Source organism: Octopus bimaculoides, chromosome 25 (genome assembly GCF_046866305.1).
Source record: "Octopus bimaculoides isolate indiv1 chromosome 25, ASM4686630v1, whole genome shotgun sequence".
Taxonomy (NCBI): Eukaryota; Metazoa; Mollusca; class Cephalopoda; order Octopoda; family Octopodidae; genus Octopus; species Octopus bimaculoides.
Window position 1 is genome coordinate 3,699,002 of NC_142952.1, and position 15,000 is coordinate 3,714,001.

The 15,000-nt window shown below is 37.8% G+C and overlaps 1 long non-coding RNA gene across 4 annotated transcripts in view; it reads left to right on the plus strand.

Annotated features, from left to right (window-relative positions):
* The window catches only part of LOC128250703 (uncharacterized), a 283,292-nt gene that overhangs the window by 50,042 nt on the left and 218,250 nt on the right, over positions 1–15,000 (plus strand). For 2 of the 4 annotated variants that reach the window (XR_016238401.1, XR_016238403.1), the window contains exon 1: positions 8,043–8,328. The exons of the other annotated variants lie outside the window; for them this stretch is intronic. This is a non-coding gene — a long non-coding RNA (uncharacterized LOC128250703). Of the gene's footprint in view, positions 1–8,042; positions 8,329–15,000 lie in introns of those variants that run through there. 4 annotated transcript variants of the gene reach the window in all.

A 15,000-nucleotide genomic window follows, 5' to 3' on the forward strand; every position in this document is an offset into this window, starting at 1 on the left:
AACGGCTTCTACGTCTTTTATGCCTATAATCTTGAATTTGATGTATGTATATGTGTGTATGGATATATATATATATATATATATATATATATTTATATGCTTATTGTATGTACAAGTGTATAACTGCATATATATGCTCACACACGCATATATATTTCCATATAAATATATTCATGTATATACATGTATATATACATATAATACATATATACACACCTGCATTTATAGGTACATATTGGAGTGTATATATATATATATATATATACACGCACACACACTAATATAGATATGTATATGTCTATCTATCAATCTCTCTCTCTCTCAATATATATATATATATATATATATACACACATACACACGTACGTATATATATATATATATATATATATATATATATATATATATATATATATATATATACACACATCTATCTATCTATCTATCTATCTCCACGCGCACCTCCATAATACACGAATACATACAGGTGTCCGTGTATATATCTCATGCGAGCGTTCGTATGTATGTTCATACATATATATATATATATATATATATATATATATGTTTATTTCATTCGATTTGTTGAAGTTGATACAATTATTGTCAAAGAAACAAACTGAACGTATTTTATTCTGTCCTACTTCCTTCTCGCATGCGACTCCACTATTAATTATTGCATTTCTTTTTGTCATTATTTAATCTGATGAGTCATCACTTCCGCTAGTTAGTCGGGCATGTGCATTATTGTATGGCCGAACAGCGATATCGCATTGTCATTGGTTAACCGAGACACCAATCAGCGTTCAGCAAGAGCTCAGTTGTTGTGGGTTTAATATCACGACAAATAGTGGGGTTCATCCGACATTGAAAAAATAGCCAAACGTGCCCAGAACGTCAATGGTCATATAGGTTTCACGAGACACGATGCCGAATCTCCAAAGTCTGTAAGATCACCGAATATTATTTTAAGAAAAAGAGATGGTCCTATTTTTGGCCAATGCTTATATATATATATATATATATATATATATATATATATATATATATATAAACTAGGAGCCGTGAGAAATAGCTCTGAAGAGGCATGAATATGTGGATCAGACATTCACTTTCTAACTGGGTGCTTTCGGTTTCAATCCAAACTGTAGCACATTGGGCAAATATCTCTCCTACCAGCCCCAGATCAACGAAAGCCCTCTGAAACTGAAAGGCCGTTGCGTAGAGGGTGTGAGTGCATGCGCGCGCATATTTGTGTCCCCTTCCTTGTCTTGGCATCGTGCGAGACTCGTAAACGTATTCCCTCTGACTCATGCGAGCATGGAGAAGTAGACGTTAAAATGCTGCAGATGTGTGTATCTATAAAAAAATATACGTAATTGTTTATACTCTTATGGCTTATTACTGATTCATTCACCGTTGGTATATTTGATGACGTAAAAGACAGAGAGGAGTGACCGATAGATGTCTCACCTTTTTAATACAAAATCGTCACACCAACAAATCTCCTATTGTTTTTAATATACATCGCATTTAGATATAGCTCTTTATTCTTTTTAATATAAATCGTTTCCCGAATAAGTGTTTCGTCGCTTTAATACATATCGTTTTGTCATTTTAATAACAGATCCGATATAGATCTCTTTCTGTCTTTTTTTTTTTAATCTAGATGGTCTTAGATGTCGTTTTCATTAATCTTCAAGAGCCGGTAGAAAATTCTACCTATATATCTATCCACCTGTCTGCCTGTCTGTCTAGTAATACACAGAGCATATACATATGTGTATGTCTCTCTCTCTCTCTCTCTCTCTCTCTCTCTCTCTCTATACATATATATATATATATAGTAAATTGTTTGTATTAAGCATAAATCAATGAGAAAAATACAAAGCTTTTAGTTTTCTAGGTTTCACTTTTTAAATTATAAAAATCTGATATTTTGTGTAACTCTCTCTCTCTTTCTCTCTCTCTCTCTCTCTCTCTCTCTCTCTCTCTCTCTCTCTCTCTGTACGCGTGCGTGCGCATGTAGTCATCTATAGTTTGATCACATTTTACAAATAATAGGACGAAATATATAAGGAACTGGAAACTATTGTATTCTATATGGAATATTTAAAGTTTCATGGCTTGATATGATATTGCCTTAATCTGTACATTTTAACGCAGTATAATGTTTACTAATGGATTCATTTGGGGAGGCGGAATATTAATTATCATCTTTCCAATTTTGTATTATTGCTTAGTGGTGAGAATGAGTTATGTTCCTTCGTCTGTGCATTAAGAACAATTATTATAAAAGATAATGATAAATAAAAAGAAAAGTCGATGGAAAAAATAACGCATAATGTGTAACCGGGGAGGAGGAATGGAAAGATGGAAAAAAAATAGATGCAAAACAAATAATTGCTATTAACAATGTAAATATCTTACTTTTTAGAGGCATGCACGCATTTATGCACACATACAAGTCAATGGGAAATGATATGCAAGTGGCGGTATGACTCAGTTATTTAATTGTTTCTCGAAGTGTCAACACCATCGGGAAATTTTGAGTCTTAGGTTTAGATAAAAATCAGTGTTGCATGAGGTTTTCTGGATGAGGCTTTTTTCTGTAGTACATTGATCACATCTTTTACTTTCTATTTGGTAAGGTTTGATCTTTCATTAATCTTCCATTTCATAATTTAATTGGAAACATCATCAAATTTAGACGCACAAGTTTCTAAGTTTCTGAAAGACTATCTATGATTGTAATATCTGTAATTGAAATCCATCGGATATGCCTATGTACTACGTTAAAGTTTGTTTTGGTGAATGTAACTTAAATTTCGTATGTTCATGAATTCTATATGATATAAAAACAAATATGTTGATGCTTCTATCTGAATAGGTAATTTCGCTTTTAATGCGTTAGGAACAATCCGATTTAAGGACATTATAACTTCTCTCGCTTTCCGAAATAGTCTGTGCCTTAGTTCTTTTCACTAAATATTAAATCTGATACCTCCAAAATCTTTCTGGTTTTAATAAACGTTCTCCAACTGACTATATATATAGGAAATCAAAAACATGTATCACACACTCGAGTAAATGAACCGGTCGATGCCTACAGCTCATGTAGAAATACCAAATCATCCATGCTACATTAGCTTATACCAGACGCATCCCTGCCCAAGCAGCTCTTCACTTGGATTGTGATCTCTGAAACTCTCTCCTAACCTATTTTCTATAAACAACAATGTACAAATGTTGGGATAGAACTCCGACTGTGCTGATTTTTTTATCAGTGTAGAACTGTGAAGTCTATGAACAGTAACCGTTCATTAATTTAATTTTAGGGAATAGCTTCAGTTTAAATGATCGAAATAAACTGTTTGGTTGTTAAATACTCAGGCCTGAGCACGTGCGCATATTTCTACGTAAATTATGTGAATGTTTATAACACTTGTATGATTTTGTTTTAATTACACACATCTTGCTTATCGAATTATTCGTTAATAATCACTTGTATATTTGCTAATTCGTAATACGTACATATACGACCATGTCTCCATGCGGGTAAACACGTGTACTGCCTATAGCATGCATACATGGAAATAAAATTCACGTACATTATTTGTTAATCGTTATTTACGTTACGATATCCATTTCAAACTGTGAACTGCACCGTTACTTTCAGGCAATGCCTACACTCAGGTAGGTCCAACATCTCTACTTTTTTAATTATTCTTCGATCATATTTAATCCTTTCCCTAGCTTTTTTGTTATCAGCTCAATCCCCTTTAAATAATTCATATTTCCTATTAATTTTTCTTCTTTATTTCGTTGTTAATCTAATCATAAATCAGCTTAAAATATGCTGGATCATCTCAAGTATATGTATATGCTACTACCTGTGTGTGTGTGTGTGTATATATACATATGTGTAAATGTATATATGTATGTGTGCATAGGTATATATATATATATATATATATATATATATATATATATATATATATATATATATGTGTGTGTGTGTGTGTGTGTGTGTGTGTGTGTGTGTGTTTGCTCATACATGCACAGGTGTATGGGTGTGCAAATATGAAAATATATAATAGATATAGTGTGTGTGTGTTTATACACATTTATGTATGTATGTATATACATGTGTATACAAATAAGTATATTTAAATATATTTACGTGTATTTTAATGCACGATTAGTTGTAATGTTTTGCAGGTTTAGTTTAATTAGCCCAAAAGACCTTAGCTGTATGCAGAACCTTTTATATATATTTGTATGTGCACATATCTGCATTGAATAAAAGCATACGCTTATATAAACGTGTCTGTGCATTTGTGCATAAACCAGATATGCACCTCACTTGGTACTTGTGTGTTTATTCATATAAATATACTCCCCTCTCTCTCTATCTATCTATATATGTATATATATCTCATAATCTCATAATTCTAGTGACAAAAGTATACTGTCTTTTGAGGATATATATATATATATATATATGTGTGTATGTATCGCCTCAAAAGACGGTATACTTTTGTCACTAGAATTATGAGATTACTCACTCCTCACCTTACCTCTCAATTACGTACGGATATTTGAAAATTCGGTATTTTCTTTGAATTACTAATACTCACCTTCCGTTTAAAATCAGCCTGTCTGTCCGTCTATCCATCTGTCTGTCCGTCTATCCATCTGTCTATTTTTGTACATGCTTCTTAGCTGTGTGTGTGTGTCTCTCTTTCTCCCCATATATATACATATATACATACACACTCACACATACACACAAGGAGAAAAAATAACTTATATAAGAATGGAAATATGAAAAAATGCTATAACAATACACAATAACATTTTCCTCCATTACTTACTTTCATTATTGATCACGTGATGTGTCGTCTGCTACTCCTTCATTTGGTCACGCCGTATATTGTTTCATTTTATTGTCACATTTTTCTCATTCTTTCTCTCTCTCTCTGTTAAATACAAACCCCCGCGCGTACACACACACACACACACACACACATCTATCTGCCGCTTCTTCCCAGCCACTATCAACACCAAACCATGGGTCAACGACTGGCTTTTAAAAAAATTATAACTGGACTATTATGACAACTCTCCTTCGAGTAGTTTTCCTCCACGATAAATGCCCGAGGTTGTTGAATGAGATATAGAGGAGAATCGAAACCAGTTAACGTTCTTTGTACGTGTGGATGCTGTTGTTACGCGACGGCAGACCCAGCTCAGATTTTTTCTTTCCTGTCTAACATAGCTTCACGGTGTTTGTCAATTGTTTGTTTGGGCTTACGATCGTGAGGTTGTGAGTTCGATTCCCGGACCGAGCTGCGTGTTGTGTTCTTCAGCAAGACACTTTATGTCTCTCATATTTATAAGTTCGCTTTGCAGATGTTTGGCGATGAGCATCTTCTTTGTTTCTAAGACATAAGTGCATCTAGGAGCATACTACACCTTTGTGTCTTCCCTGCTGTTGTTTTTAGATCTTGATCTACGTTGAACAAAATGGCGTATGAGTCTAACTTTATTCAAATATTGCATCGAGGATCACGTCCTCCAATATCCTCTTTCTTTGGTGCTATGGATAGACATAGCTCAGAAGTGGTTCAAGAGACTTACGATGATGGACGTTCCAGCTTTGACCATCCCATCTTTTCTTGAGACATATGCTGAGAAGTACATTATCTAATACATAACATAGGTCATGATAGTTTGTATTAGGACACACGATTCAACATGTTCGAATGGGTTAAGAGGTTTGCTTCGCAAATCCAAACGTCTCTGGTTAGTTCCGCTGTGCGATATCTTGGGTAAATTAGCATTGATCTACCCAGCCTTTGTTATTGAAACTGGGTCAACGGACGCTGTTTCGGATCCACTCCGAGGGACTGTACTGCTAACATGACAGTGCACCTTTATCACGTCATCATTCTGATGCTTCTGCAGAACTACTTGGAATATTCAGCTACTTGTATACCGAGCCAGTAGCTCAGTCGGACAAGCACTTGAACACCCCTCGTCGAAGCCGACGAGGATCCATTTTTTTCACATATTTAATTTTAACGCTTATAGTTGATGTTGTTTGTTTGCTTAACCCCAAGTTGAATCCTAGTCCTGATCAGAGCAGACCTATTATCAATCAAGAACGTTCCAACTCTGACCACCCCACCGTTCATTCAGGCAATGTCATAGTGTATCTAAGATTACATCATCTGACGTACAATTACTTCCTCGTAATGCTTAGACCTAGTTCATTTGTTATGAAAGTGACCTATGTTCTAATGTCCCAACCGTGACCATCCCGTATATTCGTATACCCAGGACTGGATGTGTCCATTCTATTTTATCAAAGTATGGTGCGACTTCAAGGAATTTGGTTGATGGCAGTGGTTAATGACGGTAGTGGTGGTGGTGGTAGTGTTGAGGTCAACGGGTGTAGTTAGTGTTGGCAGCAGTGGTTGTAGCAATGTTGGTTGTAGTAGTGGTAATGGTGGTGGTAGTGGCAATGGTTACCTTTGTGGTGTAGTGTTGGTGGTTCCGTTGCTAGTATTGGCTGTAGCAATGTAGATAGTGTTAGTAGTGGTTATTGTAGCTCTGGTTATAGTTTTTGGTGGTGGCTGTGGTAGTTGTGTTCGTAGTGGTGATGTTACGACTATAGTAGCGGTGATGGTAGTAGCAGTGTTGTCAGTAGTGGTGTTGACACTGTGGTGGTAGCAGTAGTAGTGTAGGTGGTAGTGGTGGTTATAGTAGTAGTGGTGGTGGTAGTGTTCATTGTGATGGTGGTGGCAGTAGTATTGGCAGTGGTGCTGGTGGTTATTGGAGATTTAGTGGTAGTGGTGGAACCGGTGATGGTAGCGGTTATTGTAGACAGTGGTGGTGGTGGTGGAGGTGGCATTGGTAGTAGTGCGAGTGGTAGTGTTGTTGGCTGTGTCGATGTTGACGGTGACGACGGAAAAAGGGGTATTGGCCATGAAGAGAAGCACCATTATTTTGATGATGATAATAGTAAAGATATATAATATTAATAATAATAATAATAACAATCGTGGTGGTGGTGGTGGTGGTGGTGGTGATAATGAGTGATGGTGGGAGAGTATTTAATGGAATAATTAGTATTGAAGGGGAGGGGGGAGAGATGTGTTACGGAGTACAATTGTGAATTGAGAGAATATGGTAAAAAATCGTAAAACTCAGTCAAGAAAATTCCGTTATTCCTTGCATTTTGTCTGTCTATCGAATTGGTGATTGACAGATAGATATATAGAAAGACAGACAGGTAGATATATATATATATATATATATATATATATATATATATATATATATATAATGGGCAGGTAGATAGGTGCGTAGTGATACATCCAGGTAGATAGATACATATACCGGAAAACAAAGGTATATACCTGTATTTATGTGTGTGTATAATATATATATATATATATATATATATATATATATATATATACACATGCATACGCGTATACAGATAGTTTTATTACATACAGAGTTAACTTTACACATACACACACACATCAGATATACAAGCAAAAATGTGTATGAACGTATGTGTATACATGTATGTATCAATAGGTAGGTGGATAAGTGTGTGTGTGTGTGTGTGTGTGTGTACATATACATCTTTATATAATTACAATCCTGTATTCACCTTTCTCTCTCTTTCTCTTGCTATCTATAAATATTATATAATATGCATTTATGTAGCATATATTTGCATATATGTATATGTGTGTGTGTAGGTAAATATGTATATTTATATTGCATTTATATTGTTCGTGTGTGTGTGTGTGTGCACTGAACGGGAGAGGGTAAGTTGAGGGTGTGATATCGGACCTTTCTGATTCGAGACAGAGGGGGGACAGCAGACGCGCAACATCCACTGCCACCCTCTCTTTCCAATAACACTCTCTCCCACCGTCCCTCCCTGCAGCCGGCCAACCAGCCAACCAGGCAGCCAGTCAAGCAATACATCCGTCTAACCATCCATGCATCCATCTATACGCAACATCGTTATACACTAGACATGAGTGCAGAAGGTGGTAGCCATTGCGCATGCGCTTCATTTTCCTCCAACCTTCTTAACGTGCTCTCTTTCTCTCTCTCTCTCTATGTATATATATCTCCCTCCTTCTCTGTAACTCTTAGTCTTTCCTCCCCCTCTTATTATCTCTCTATCTGCCTGTCTGTCTGTCTGTCACTTCGGTTTATTTTCATTCGCCTAACTTTGTCTCGTATTCTTTCTTCAAAATGGTGATGCTACAGCGAAAGAATAACAAACGAAAAACCGTATGTATTTATTATATCTGAACTCGTTTTTTCCTCTCGTTTCTTTCATCTTAAAAGCTCATCAAATTTTTATCTCTTCTCCAAACATAATTCATATCAGCCAAGATGTCTATCTGTCTGTCTGTCTGAATAGCTATCTGTCTGTCTAACTCTCTCATTCTTTCCCACTCTCTTTCTTCCCGAGATGTCTCTATCGATTTGACTGTCTTATCTTTTATCCCGTTCTAAACATTCATGTACGCATAAACATAAAAACGTATGTTTTAGAAGATGTTCTCATATATCTATATATGTATGTACACGCACACTTACACATACGTATTTATTCAGGTAATCTTAACGGATTTCTACATGAAGAATGACCTCACGGTACAAAACGGGAAGGGACCACATAACACCGACTTGCTGCAGTTCACCAATAGGATCATTAGTTAAACACAAATGACTACTAATGTTAATTAATTAAATCTGGTTTAATTATCTCTTTTGCTATACTTTACAAAAATAAAAACAACATACCTTGGAATTTTTGCGAGGCATTTGAAGACTCTACACGTGTTATGTAAATGTTTCTTTGTGAACCAACGAAGGCTTCTGTGATTAGAGAGACTAATTCATGATATTGGAACTAAATTAACACTTCATGTTTTATAAACGTCGAAGCGCACCGTTCCAAGCGTGGCGCTTTTACACTGTCCATTCGGTTTGGTATCTGGAGATCGATGTTTATATAAGTCTTCGACAAACTGTCTATCTATATACGTATATACATATATATATACATATGTATATACGTGAATACCCTGTATATATACATATATCTGCTTACATATTTGCCTACATATAGTGACCTGTACGTATGTAAATACACATGTATATGTATATAAAATGCATGTGTGTGCGCATCTCCATACGAAATATCTTCCTAAATTAGACTCAACACACGTCTTATAAACCTTTATAATCTATCTATCTAGTTAGCTATCTCTCTGTCTGTTCTCACACAGGTATGTTGTGTGTGTATATATATATATGTATATATAAGTACGCACCAATACGTGTGTGTGTGTGTTTGTTTACCGCGCGTTTCTATGTATGACTGAGTACTCATACACACACAAACACAAACACACGCCATACGTACGTATACACTTATGCTCCCATGTTCACACCTATATTGACACCTGCATTACATTTAAAGTTACACATATAATTCACACACACATACACGTGTACGGAAGCACAAGACATGTCTGTATACAAATGGAAGCATTGTGGTTCCCGAGGACCGAATCCAAGTATACATATAGTGGACCAACGGAGCATAGATTTATACACGAGTGCGACGGTGAGATTAGGAATATGGACACGAAGACATCTACTTAACCACATATGTGCCTACATTCCTACACGCCCCTACACATCTATCTATCTATCTATCTGTCTATCTATCTATCTATCTATCTATCTATCTATCTACACATTCAAACACATAGATATATACGTGCATACATGCACGGACATATGCACACATAGAAGTGTATGCACACACACACACACACACACACACACACACACATATATGCATACATGTAAAATACAATCAGGAAAATACGTATGTAATATACATACATTCATACATACTCGTATATTCACGCATGCATGTATATACACAGATGTATGCATGTGTATACTGATATACGTATGCTGATATGCACGCTCATATACTCACGCATACAAGTGTATGCACATACACACATGTATACGTATAGACTTTCCGTATTCCCGAGCGTCATACTAATATATACTTTTGTTATTTACACCACCTGTCCTCGTCTGTTGTTATTATTTGTATATTCTCCCATATATATATATATATATTCTTACAATCATGTATGTACATATGTAATATACATACTCACAATTATGGACATGCGTAGGTAATATACATACATACGTTCACACGTACTGGTATATATTCTAACATACACATGCTCATATATACATGCATGCATAAATGCAGAATCACACATGCGTACATATACATATATACGTATACACACACACACACATTCACGTACGTATCTATACATTCGGAGATATATATCCATATATATACGTATATAGATAGAGAGATGTATTCGTAGAGAGGCCAGAACGCTGTGCCGTCACGCCATTTACAGATGGCACTCGCATTTGGTTTGTCTAAGGCATGTGTGCAATAACATGGAGTGGCACACACACACTTTCGTTTCTTCATTGTGTCTCTCTTTCATTTACTCTCTCTCTGTTCCCTGTTTTATTTTCGTCTCTCTCCCTTTTTCACCTTCTGTTCCTCTTCTTCTCCCCTCCTCACCCTATTTCTCTCTCTCTCTCTCTCTCTCTCTCTCTTTCTCTGGTTTTCTTCATCCGTCTTTCCCCGTCTCCCCTTTTCTCTTTTTTCGTCTTTCCAATTATTTTCCCATTTCTTATAGAATCTCTCTCTCTCTCTCTCTTTCTCTTTCTGTATTCGGTTTTGTTTGTCCTCCACCTTCTTCTTCTTCTTCTTCTTCTTCTTTCTCCCCCCTCTCTCTCTCGTCTCCTTTGCTTCATTACCTGTTCCTTCTCCTCCTCCTCCTGTTCCTCACACTCTCTGTCTCTTTCTCTCTTGAACACCTCTCCTTTCGCGCTTCCAATTTTCTTTCACACGTCCCACCCTTTCCCCACCCCCCCTAGTCCCACCTCCTCTCCCCTTCTCCACCCCCGCACTGCCTCTCTTTCTGTCATCTCACCTTTCGCTTCTTTCTCAATTATTCTTTCTCTCTGTCTTATGCTCCTTGACATGTTCTCTCTCTCTCTCTCTCTCTCTCTCTCTCTCTCTCTCTCTCTCCTTATCAATCATACTTTCCCCCTCAGGTCCTTTTCTCTATTACTTCCTTCTCTCCTTTTCCCTCCACCTCTCTAAACCCTTCCTCAGTTTGTCACTGTCTTACTCTCTCTCTCTCTCTCTTTTGTCTCTCCTTCCTACTCTCTTGTTTCTTCATCCTGGCCATAACCCTCTCTATTGTCTTTCTGTGTGTGTGTGTGTGTGTGTGTGTGTGTGTGTGTGAGAGAGAGAGAGAGAGAGAGAGAAGCAACACTTCCCCCTCTCGACTGCGATCTCCACTGTTCTGCACACTGTCTCTCTCCTATGCAATAACGATTTATATAATACGCACACACGCGAGTACGCTCGAACTCGCATGAATGCGCGCGTGTGTATGTGTGTGTGTGTGTGTGTGTGTTCCTTGTGCTTGTTTCTGAGAAGCTTGGTTGTTTGGGTGCATGATCGTTTGACCATTCGTTTCGTGGCACCTCGTAGCCAACATCAACGTTGTGGATATCGGAAGAAAGGGATCAGATATAGTCTCTACGCGCGCACACACACACACATACACACACACAAACGGGGCGCCCCAGTATATGACTGTTTAGTTTATTCGAACTCAGAATGACGACTGACAAAGAGATCCAGAAGGATTCGAACCTGCGTCTTTCCATACGAAATCAGTGACGGAACAAATGCCTTTTTGTGTAGTATTTTTCTCCCCCTGTCTCTCTCTTTTCCTTTCTCTGTCTCTATCTCGCGCGTACATATGCGCACACACACTACTTCTTTCACACTCACACTCTCTCTCTTCGTCACAGTCACTATCACACTCTCTTTCACACACACACACACACTCTCTTTCACACACACACACTCTCTCTTTCACACACACACTCTCGCATACACACGACAAAGAATTACGTGACTATTCATCTTTTTCTTCAAATCAAACATAGTGTATCTAGGCATACATGAGTCACAGCCTGTCTTTACGTACTTACATAGAAAGATATTCTTTAAATGAGATTTAGCTTTTCTTTCTAGCAGTTCCAGTTAACGTTTATCGGTGCCTGTTTCTGAGAGGCGTGGTGGTTGTGCATGATTGCTTGAACATTTCGTTTCATGGATCCTCGGTATCGGGGGGAAAAAAAAATAGGGATCAGATACCGTGTCCAATACGTGGCTGGTTCTCTATTTAGCGTAATTTTGGCATAGCTCACGCTCCAAGTCCTGTACCTTATGGGGAAAGAAAAACGACCCGAAAATTGAGAGTGGGGTGTCGACAAAAACTGAAATGTTTTTCAGAATCTTAAATTCCTTGTGTGTGGAACAGTTTTTTTTTCCTTGTTTTAAGGTTTTTCCCTTTTCCCATGTAGTTTGGGACTCGGAAAGGCAAGTGGTCGAGAACTCCGGAATCTGTTGCACTTTTAATGACTCCTGGTAATTTTCTGCTTAAATGACTCAGCAAGTATAAGGCGGTGAGCTGGCAAGATCGTTGGCACACCGTTCAAATTCCGCCGTGGTCGACTTTCTTTATCATCCCTTTCGGTACCAAAATTTGAAACAAATAATTAAGAATTGCAAGAGCTTAAGGACCTACGGGGCTATAATATATGCTAACCATTCTTTTTATATGTGGTTTTTTGTTAACTGGCTATCAGCAGGCGGTTGTATAGTTTTCCTCGCGCACACACACCGGTTTCGTTAACATCACATTGAAGTTTGTTTCGTTGGCTTTTCATCCTCAGAGGACCGTTTACTAACTGAAGTAGTCACACCGTGACCATCACGGTCTGGCTTAGACCATCGTGTATCTATTTCGGAGTTGTACTGGACTTCTTTGGAATTTGATCTGGGATCTAATTTTAGGTGTTATCAAATGGCTCGTCCATCGCGCATCTAGGACTGCATCATCGAATACGCCGGTTATTTGCCTTCCTGTTGTTGTTGTTTTTCAGACACAGACCAGTCCTGGTTGAAAAACTCCAGTGATCTCAAATTATTTATAGCTATAACCATCTCGTGTTTTCATCGTACATCGTGTATCTTGGAGTACACCATTTATTTTGTGTGCTTCGTCATGTTTAGCCATGGGCTTGCCCTGAGCGACAAGACCAAGGATGAAGAATCATTCAACTATTACCTATGCACTAAATTCAGGCTACATGAACCTAGGACTACTTTATCCAATGTGCTCTTCATCTTGTTGTTTAACCCAAGGCTAAGTGGTGCAGAAGATCAATGATAAAGAAACATTCATTGTTGTCATGTATTTTAAAACAGGGAACATATATCTAGGACTACATTATCCAATGTGTTCTTCCTCTTGGTGTTTAACCCAGAGCTAGCAGTAGTGCAGAAGATTAATGGACAAGAAGGATTCAGCCCGTTACCATGTATTAAAATCGAGCAACATATATCTAGGACTAAATAATCGAATGTGTCCTTTCTCTTGTTTAGCCCTGTATTAGACCTAATCTAGAAGACCGATCGTCAAGAAGTCTTCGTTGTGTTACTAACGTATTGAATTGAATTCCATCACATATCTAGGAATACATTAACCAATGTGTTCTTCCTTCCTGTTGTTTCTAGTATTTTGTTCTATCCCTCGTTATATTTGGGGATTCGGTGTTCAAATCCGAATCAATCTCTATCGTTATGTTCAGTCATCGGCTCGAATAAAATAAACAGTTATATACAGAAGTCATTTAATATCATATATATATCTTTCTGTCTCGTAATCAGCCAGTTCGCTCGCTGTTATTTCAACGGTGAAGGTAAATGGTTGGAGAGAGGCGTTTATGGTCCTCTGTGGTGAGGGTCTCCCCAGACCATTGGGATACTCGACCAAATAATTGTAGGCTCTTGTTAAATGGGAGATCTTCCCTTCCATGAGACCCTCAACTTCTGATGGTGCTGTAAAGGGAGACACCGTGATACAGAGTGTTTATTAAAGCCACAGGAGTTCGATTCTCTGACGGTCTGAACATAGTTGAAGTCTTGTTTTTGTTCTTGATTGAGAGAGAGAAAGAGAGCGAGTGAAAGTCGGCACAGATGTCCTGTTTTATCCATCGGCCCTGATAAGTTTAGCTGTTATGAAAGACATGGGTGGCCATGGCGGAATGTGAGCGCCAGAGAGTCTCGAACGAATCCTTCAAACGCTCTGTCCGATGATCTGACGGCTTAGCTATCGGCTGCCTAAACTGGATGTAAATGCCTATACGACACAACACCTGAATTAAATTGATTTCTCCTTTGAGCTCAGTACCAGATATTTCAAGGAGAGGGGTAGCATTCGGTTTCATCCATCCCCAAAAAATAAATAACAAAAATTCACCATTGATTGATTGGTACCTTTGTTTTATCGATCACTGGGGGGCGGAGTAGGGAGGGGGGTTGATGAAAGGCAAAGTTGACCTAGAACTGTACCTTGTAGAATTTTCCATGTTAAGATCCATTGTCTCAAGGCAAACACGGAGACTCAGAAGGGCATCCAACCGTAGAAACCTTGCCAAATCAGATTAGAACGTGGTGCAGCTCTCTGGTTTTTTTTACCAGTTTTCAATGGAACCGTCCAACCCATGGCAGCATGGAAAGCGGACATTAAACGTTGCACACACACACACACATACACGTTATTTAAGAGAATTTGGTTACTGTTTTTACTGGGTCCATCGAACATTTGATCCCCTTTGGATTTAAGAGATTAAATCCTGACAGTATTGACTTCTGTGATAGGGGACAGTCCACAGCACTGAATTTACCTACTTCAGTCAAAATGGTAACATCACCATGTGTTGTTTTTCGTTGTTTTGATATTGATT